We start from the raw sequence: 9,159 nt of genomic DNA on the forward strand, positions 1-9,159 counted from the left end.
TCAGTGGATTGAGTGCCAGCCTGTGAACCAAAATGCTGCCAAATTAATTCCCCATTAGGGCACATGCCTGGGTTGTGGGCCGGGTCCCCAGTTGGGGGCATATGAGAGGCAACCACACAATGATGTTTCTCTCCCTCTCTTTCTCTCTCCCTTCCCCTCTTTCCAAAGATAAATAAAATCTAAAAAAGAAAAATAAAGAAATTTAGAATAAAATAATCTCTTAATTTGCAACCCTTTTTAATATGACTATAATGAATTACTGAACTATTTTTAAAGATTGGAATACATTTTCAGAAGAAAAATAATTTATAATCTTTTAGTAAGAAAGAAGTTTCTTTGACACTTATATTCCAGTTTCTTAATGTACAATCATAAAGAAGATCATGAGGAATGGAGTAGATTATCAAGAATGAGCAAGAATGTCTTAGAACTAGAGTGCACTGGGTACTTTTCCAATGAAATGTCACTTTTCTTCAAAGCCAAGTCAGAAACCACCCAGAGTTGAAAGGTATGAATCTTTACTTCAATAATGATTTCACAAATTTTCTGTTGCTAAGGAAGAATCTGGTCTCCAGATGTCACGTTTATGGTGGTAAGAGAATTTCTGACCTACAATGAATCCATGCCACCTGTTGCTTTTCAATAGGAGTAGGGTCTGCCTAGAATTGTCCTCGCTGATGATAATGCCCGATAACTCCAGCAGCTTTGACTATGAAGATGCGCTACTATAAGCACTGTATTGATTATCTCAGTTCAGTTCAGGCAGTTATATAATTGAGGTCAATTTTTCGATATTAATAAAAATATTCTAAAATACTTAGAAATGCATGTGATTCTAAAAAGAGAGATAAAGACTGAAAAAAGTCCATAAGCTATAAATATAAAATTAAATAATAAATGCTAAAATATAACTTGATTTCTGGTATAGAGTATTTGAAATTTGAAAAAGTACAACTTATTGGTATATAATGTCACCCAAAGTTGTGTCTGTTTAAAAATAATATATTTAGTCAGTTAATTCCTTGATTAGGAAAAAAATACTTAATGTGCTTTTGATACCATGTAGAAAGAACACAGACTGCCTAGCTGAGTTTTCACTTTATCACATTTTTATTTTAGTATTGTGTATGCTTGGTTACATTCTCAATAAAACATAACTGTTCTTTGTGTATAATATATATTAATAATTTAACTTTGAGAAAAATATTCGTAATTGCTGATAACTTTCTCAGAATCATAGTTTAATTTTAGTGATAGCTATGTTGCCCAAAAACACATTTTATTTAAAGGACATAAAATTCAGAGTGCTTTTAATTTTTAAATTTTTCTATCAGGCACTTTAAGCTACTCTCTGAAACTCCTATTAAGTCAAAAACACATTTAGGTACAGAGCAGTATAACTGTCTGAATACACACTACACTAGATACAACCCATTGCATCAGGCAAGGACAGATGAGGCTGGCTTTAGGAAATTAATTTGTAGAAAAAGAAGTGTCAAAAGTATTTAACAACTAATTCATTCAAGCTAGTTTTAACCTTAAGAATAGTTGGCATACAAAACAGTAATATCTTAAAAGCCTGTATTCATTTCTGTAAATTTCATCACATGCAATATATAAGGGAGGACTAAAAACAACAGAATTATCTTCTGGTTGGTGGACCACTTGTAGTATACAGGTTTCCCCCAGTAGGTGAGTGTTCTAGGAGCTTATCTGTATCAGTGTAGCAGCTGGTGTTGTTGTGAGAGGCTGCATTTGGCCTCAGTGAATTTTTCTGAAGATTCTCAATGTATTTGCCCATTTCAGTATATGGGTCACCTGCCCACCCCACGCTGAGGGTTCAGCAGTTTTTGACCAAAAATGGCATGACCCCCATGCCCCACCCTCCCTATTCAACCCATCTCATCCCAAGCAACTTTTTTTCTGTTTCTCCATATGAAAAAAAGTCCTGCAAGGGAAACATTTTGCTGATGTGGAAGAGGTGAGACAAAAAGAGCACAAGCACTAAAATGCATGAAAATAACAAATTCAAAAACTGCTTTGAGCAGTAGAAAAAACATCTTGAAAGTTGCATTGCATCCAATGGAGAGTACTTTGAAGGTGACTGGTTTGTAAACATGTAAGAAAAAATACACAAATTTTAAATAAATAAATTCTGAGTTGTTTGAACCCCCCCCATCTCATATAGTTAGGCAAAACAAGACAGAAAGACCAATGCCAAAAATTAATTTTGTTTATTATTCTATATTATTTTTTATCCTAAGACTAACATTCACTGCTTTATAAAAATATTCCCACTCTTATAATTGGTCATAAAAACAGTATTAATAGTAAAAAAAATGTTTAAAATTGTAATGTGGGAATCATTATGTACCAATGCCCTAAATTGCTTACCTAGTATGTTACTTAATAACTGGACATTTTATTATTAGCTTCATACTAAAAGATTAGGCAAGAGAAGGGTCATGAACTCAGTTAACAGAATTATTGCTGGCGTGGTGCTTGCTTCATGAATAATTTATAATCCATTTGAACCAAATGGGCTGCAGAGCAATATTACAATTAACATTCAGCTGTTCCATGGATTTCGTTTAACTCCCTTTAGGAATACTGTTTGTAATGAGTAGCAAGACATGATTTTCTTGGATACCTAACATGCCACTTTAAATTCTAATGTCTACCTTTAAACAAAAAGAGGCTCAATAAATTTAAATAATTACTTCCTGATAATAGCCTAGCAGGTGAACAAAGTAAAGCAAACCATATGATAGGAAAGTTCCAAAGATGATATACTCAGCTTGACTCCACGATTCTTGAAATCTGCATAAAACCTTTAAAAAAATCTCAGTTACTACCAAATATATGGCCAGATTAAGGAGATATAATTTTTTTTCTTTTTTAATATATGTTATTTACTTATTTTTAGAGAGAGGGGTAGGAAGGGAGAAAGAGAAGGAGAGAAACATCAATGTGTGGCTGCCTCTCACATGCCCCCAACTGGGGACTGGCCCGCAACTCAGGCATGTGCCCTGACTGGGAATTGAACTGGTGACTCTTTGGTTCACAGGCTGGCACTCAAACCACTGAGTCACACCAGCCAGGGCTCTTTTTTTTCTGAAAAATGTCTAGATTATTAATTTTTATGGAGCTGTTAACTGACCATTAAAATATTTGAAAACTATTTTTTAAATATTTTTATTGAATATGCCATTACAGTTTTCCTAATTTTCCTCCTCTATCCCCTCTCCGCCCTACTCCCACAACCCTTCAGCTTCCCCCCTCTTAGTTCATGTCCATGGGTTGTACATATAAGTTCTTTGAGTCCTCTGTTTCCCATATCATTTTTTTTTCTTTCCCCATCTACCTTATGCCTACTAAACATGCTTCTTCTTCCATGTACCTTTTTCCCCTACTCCTATCTTTCCCCTCCCCACTGAAATCCCCGTGTGTGATGCCCATTTCTCTGCTTCTGTTCCTGTTCTGGTTGTTTGCTTAGTTTTTGTTTTTGTTGTTTTTCTATTATTTTAGGTTATTTGTTGATAGTTATGAGTTTGTTGTCATTTTACTGTTCATAGTTTTTAATCTTCTTTTTCTTAGATAAGTCCCTTTAACATTTCCTATAATAATAGCTTGGTGATAATGAGCTCCTTAACTTAACCTTATCTGGGAAGCACTTTATCTGTCCTTCCATTCTAAATGAAAGCTTTGCTGGATAGAGTAATCTTGGATGTAGGTCCTTGCTGTTCATGACTTCAAATATATCTTTCCAGCCCCTTCTTGCCTGCAAGGTTTCGTTTCTTTTCTTTTCTTTTTTTTTTATGTTTCAGTGATACTTATCCTTACTTTAATATTTTTTGTCTTTTTCTGCTTTTGAAATGAGCTCTTGATTCCAAAATATCAGACTACACTAAAAATGGTGGCCACTGGTGCAGTACAGGGAAGCCCACAGGTCAGGACAGGCAGCGGCAGCAGGTGGCGAGAGGCAGGGAGCGACTGAAGCAGCGGTTAACAATCATTCACAGGAAGCTAACACTATCCAACAGGTCATGCCTTAACTCAGCACAGGTTACACTAGTCACTGCCTTGGAGGGTGGCCCCTGTGTATCTGGATTCAGATTCTACACAACAATACCCTTTCTCCCATGTAAGAGTTCTTGGCTTGCATGGATCACGGGCAGCCAGAGGGCACCGGGCAGGCTGTCAGTTTTTCAGAATACTGTCGTAGACCTAGTAGATGTTCTGAGAGACCTTGGGAGTTCTGCACTTCAGCGACAGCACGTAATTGCGGTTTCCTGGCTAGATGCATAGCAGCTCAGCCAAGATCCAAATGCCACTGGTGAGCTTCAGAGACTGGTACGGCATGTCCTGCCCCTCCATGTTCCCCTTGGCAATAGTGTAAACGTTGTTGTTTTGCAACTTGCTGCAAACACTGTCAGCATTTAAATGACATTCCTGAATCTGAAACTGAAGTTCATTTTCATTGGGAATATCCTTCCATGTCGCGAGGAAGACCTGGCACTCCATTTTGCCATCTTCTACAAAAAGCCTGTGGAGTGGGATGAGGCAGCTGAAGTAGGAGACATCGATATTGTTTTTCACAGCCACCTGCAGGCTGTTCAGAGGTTCCATCCTCATGACTGGGCCCAAGGTGTTGAGGGGCAGGGAGACATCGATGCTCTGGTTTGGCATCAGTGGTGTGTGGATGGCCAGAGGAGTTCTAGGGATGACGCCGAAGCTGTTCTCGTTGAACTGGATTGCGAAGTCTGTGATGTGCTGCAGGGCTTTGTTGGTGAAGTTCATCTCCGTGTAGATGTGCCCCTGATGATGGGTGAATGTTTTGGAGATCTCCACGCCTTTAGCCTTTACTGCAAGCAGCCAGACAGCCTTCAGAGCCACGTATCCACCAGGCACCATGCCTATCCCCGTGGAGAGTTCAAACAGGTCATTCAGACCGCTGCTGACCACAGCAGGAGTGGGGAGGGATCGAAGGCTGCATGCACCAATAAGGGGATGAAGGTTTGTCCCACCAGGCTATCTAGTCCCCCCCCCCCAAGAGGTCCATTGCTCCCACCTGCATGGAGGATACCTGTGGCACATTGACTGGGGGGCCAAGATCAAGGTTTAAAAGGTCTCCCAGAAGGTCACCTGGAGAGGGAATAACCTGAGGCTGTTCCAGGTTGGTGGCAGTGGTGGTGCCAACAGGGCTGTCACCAGCATCAGTGCTCCCATGGTGTACTGGCAAGTGTCTGCGATGGATCCCATGACTTCCTTCCACAAAGGCATTGGGAGGCTTGTGGTACAGAGAGGCCAAAGATCCGATGTGGCAGATTCGCTCATCCAGTAGCGTGGGCTCAATGAGATCTGTCTCTTCAGAGATCAGCAGCTTCTCTGACAAGACCACTTCTTTGACTGTGACAGGGTCTGTTGAGAGAAGCCACCAATAAATATAGCCCCTATCTCAAAGGTCAGGATTATCAGAATCCTGTGTTGCCAAGCTCAAGACCTGCTTTACCAGCTCCTGTGTTTCTGATGGTTTCTTGAGGAAAAGCTTCACTATGGCAGTAAGCAGAGTAAGCAGCACCTGGGTGCTTTCATCATGAAAACCCTCCAGGAAGCTCTCTAGTAACTCATCTGCATTGTCAATTCATTCAGCATATTCCCCCACAATCCAGATGATAGCAGCTCGAGCATCTGGCACGTCCAGCGAGTCTAAGTTCTCACACAGAGTAGCAGTGATACTTTCATACTTGTGGGGTATTTGCAGAAGATGTCCCTGATGACAACAATCACCTCTTGGACCACATAGTTTACTTTGGTCTGGATGAGATCAAGCAATGTGCTTACACAATGTTCTACAGATTGCTCCACCTTGAAGGTGCACCGTCCAATGGCCTGCACTGCTTTGCGGACAAAGTCGACCTCCACCTCTGTGGCATATTCCTTCAGTTTGGCCAGGACCTGAGCAATATTGGCTTGGGATGCCAAATGAATCATGATGTCCAACTCCAGTTTCACATGGATGGGATCACTATACTCCACAAAGAAGACTTTGATTTCCTGCTTTAAGATTTCAGGCCCTTTCTGAACGATTAAGTTGATGTTCCTCAGGGTGACATATGGCACCTGTGGCTCCCCAGACAGCAGGGTGACGAGAGGAGGGGCCAGCTTCTTCAGAAGCATATTGTAGTAGTTGGAGTCCCTGGGTAGCAGCTCCAGAAACTTCATCAGGACTTTCACTGCCGAAAGCACCACTGCCTAGTTGGCGTGAGACAGCCAGGGAGTCACCCGCTCACAGATGCTCCGAGCTTCTCAGCCATCTTTCAGGTTGTAATTGGACAGGCAGTCCAGGATGAAAGTCTGGCTCCATTTAGTGCACTCATTCAGGGCTGTCAGCAGCTTATTGATGTTCTGTGGGTTCAGACTGAGTAAGTTGTTTGGGTAAGATTCACTGATTTCAGATAATGCTGCCACAGCATTAGCCACCACCATTGGATTTGAATCTGCTATGAGGTCCCGCAGAGAATCCAGAAATTCCTGATCGTCTACTGTTTGGGTATTGATATCATGGAGTTTTGCCACGTAGACTGCATTTTTTACTGTTTTCCAAACATAGGGATCTTCATCCTTCAAGCACTTGTGGAGGGGCTCACACAGATACTCTGTGATCTCATCCACCCAGATGCACCCCATGGTTCTGACTGCCAATGCCCAGATCAGAGGGTTGGGATCTTCACAGTCCTTCATGAAGCTGTTGACAGCCATGATGGCCATGTCTGGCTGACTCTCGGCACAGTGCGTGAGGTAGAGATACACAAGCTTCTTCAGCTCCAGGGTATCAGTCTGCATGCAGTGCACTACATCTGGAAAGAGAGCTAACGTCCTTCCCCACAGTCAGAGCAGCAATCACTTTCTTCACCGCCTCCTTCCTCTTTTCCTTCTTTTCACTGTTGAGTTTGGCCTTTAATTCAAAGAGTTCTCCTTTTTTATTGGTTGTGAAGTACTTGGAGTCAGTTGTAGTGTTTTTGGCTCTTTAATTTGTACTGGAGGCAAGGGTGGGGGTAGCAGCGGCAGCCGGAGAGCACGGCCAGTTGGTGTTGTAAAGGTGTAAGGTTTCTTTTGAGAAATCAGCTGATAGTCTAATGGGAACTCCTTTGTAGGTAACTCTCTCCTTTCCTCTCACTGCTTTAGGATTCTCTCTTTATATTTAATCTTGGGTAACTTACTGATATGTCTTGGTGTGTTCCTCTTTGGGCCCAACTTCTTTGGGATTCTGGGTTTCCCGGGATTCCTGGAAGTCTATTTCCTTTGCCAGATTGGGGAGGTTTTTCTTCATTATTTATTCAAGTAAGTTTTTAGTTTCTTGCTCTTGTTCTTCTCCTTCTGGCACCCCTATAATTTGGATATTGGAATATTTCAGGTTGTCCCAGAGGTTTGTGAGAGTCTCTTCACTTTTTTGAATTCTTGTTTCTTCACTTTGTTCTGGATGGATGTTTATTTTTTCCTTTTGTTCCAAATCCTTGCTGTGAGTCCTGGTTTCCTTTCTGTCACTGTTGGTTCCCTGAACATTCTGCTTTATTTCACTTTGCGTATCCTTCACTTGTTTTTTCATTTTTTGAACAAGCTCAATCAGATCTGTGAGAATTTTGATTGCCAGGGCTTTAAATTCTCCATCAGATAGGCTGACAATCTCCTCCTTGCTTAGCTCTCTTTCTGAGGCTTTACTCTGTTCTTTCATTTGGGCCATATTTCTTTGTCTTGGTGCCCCTGATAGGTGGTAAGGGGGCGGGGCCTTAGTTATTCACCCAGGCAGGGCAACCCTACTTGCTTCACTGCTGTGGTGCCTGTGAGGGAGGGGCCAGAGAGGGAACAATACAGCTCTCCTGCTCATCTCTAGCACACTGTTCAACTGACTCTTGCGTGAGACTGGGAGCTTCTCCTACTGTGGCAACCACTGTGGCCCACAGCCACCTCTGAGTCCCCTTAGGTCTGCCCCTCCCGTGCAGCCCACCGAGCAAGGCATCTAGTCCTGCCCCTAAGGTCCCCAGCTTCACTGCAGTTTTTCTGAGTCCACCTGTGCAGTCTGCCACCTTACCGGGTCTGGTTGTTCTGGTTGTTTTTTTCTTTAATTCCTTTGTTGTTGGAGTTCCATGCAGTTTGATTTTCTGGTACTATTGGTTGTTTATTGATTTCAGATTCACTGTTTTTCTCCTTTTGGTTGTGTGAGGAAGCAAAGGGTCTCTACCTAGGCCTCCATCTTGGCCAGAACTCGGAAAACTATTTTTAAAATTGATTTTTTAAATGATCAAATCCTATGTTACTGCTTTATAATTGCTAAATAGAAATGAACTTGACTCTAAATTCATGCATCAGCCAATATAATTAAAGATGTAACATAAATCCATTTGCAAATTCAACTTGAGGTCTGATTTTTAAACATTTTTGAAGATTTCTCTTCATCCCTTTATTAAGTTTGCCACATTCACTTCACTTTTCCCGCTTTATTTTCCATTAATGAAGAAGCTTTTTGTAGTAAGTTCTCTCACATGGCAAAGGGTAGACTTTTTAAAAACGGTCATTCTAATAGATTGTAGATTTAGCTTAAAACATAAACTCTACTTTTATATTTCTGCAACCTGTTTTTAGTGGTAGAGCCTCCTTCGGACACCATCAGCTTTGGAGCACTGCTCCTGAAACTCCCCTCCCTGCGTCCGCTGGGCACATCTGCTCTTTTCAAGATGACAAACTTTTTTTCCAAGACCAGAATGTTTCTATTTTAATTCATCAAATGTATATATATTTCTAATAATTGATTTCTCCCAAATGAAACCATGGCTATCAGGATATATGTGTGTAGAGTTTATAGTTCATATTTCCTTTCATACACATTTATCTCATTTGATCCTTGCAAGCATTCTGTGAACTAACTTTCTGGAGTAAAATACATTCGAAGATCACCTAGTCCTGAGCTTATTCACTTCTTTGAAGGTCACAGCCTCCATGCAGGAGACGTGACCTAATTAAATGTACAGTTTCTCTCCCAAGAGAAAAACAATGCATATAAAATGCACACAAATTTAAAATTCCAGAGAATTCAATGGCAATCTAAATTGTCATAATAAGGTCTGATCTACATAATCACTCATACCTTAGCAGAATTAA

At 41.0% G+C, this 9,159-nt stretch overlaps 1 pseudogene; it reads right to left on the reverse strand.

Moving 5' to 3' along the window:
- Positions 1-4,200: 4,200 nt before the first annotated feature.
- Positions 4,201-6,861, reverse strand: LOC112302817 (AP-2 complex subunit beta pseudogene; annotated as a pseudogene).
- Between the last annotated feature and the right edge of the window lie 2,298 nt (positions 6,862-9,159).

The sequence above is a fragment of the Desmodus rotundus genome, chromosome 1, assembly GCF_022682495.2.
Source record: "Desmodus rotundus isolate HL8 chromosome 1, HLdesRot8A.1, whole genome shotgun sequence".
NCBI classification, from domain to species: domain Eukaryota; kingdom Metazoa; phylum Chordata; class Mammalia; order Chiroptera; family Phyllostomidae; genus Desmodus; species Desmodus rotundus.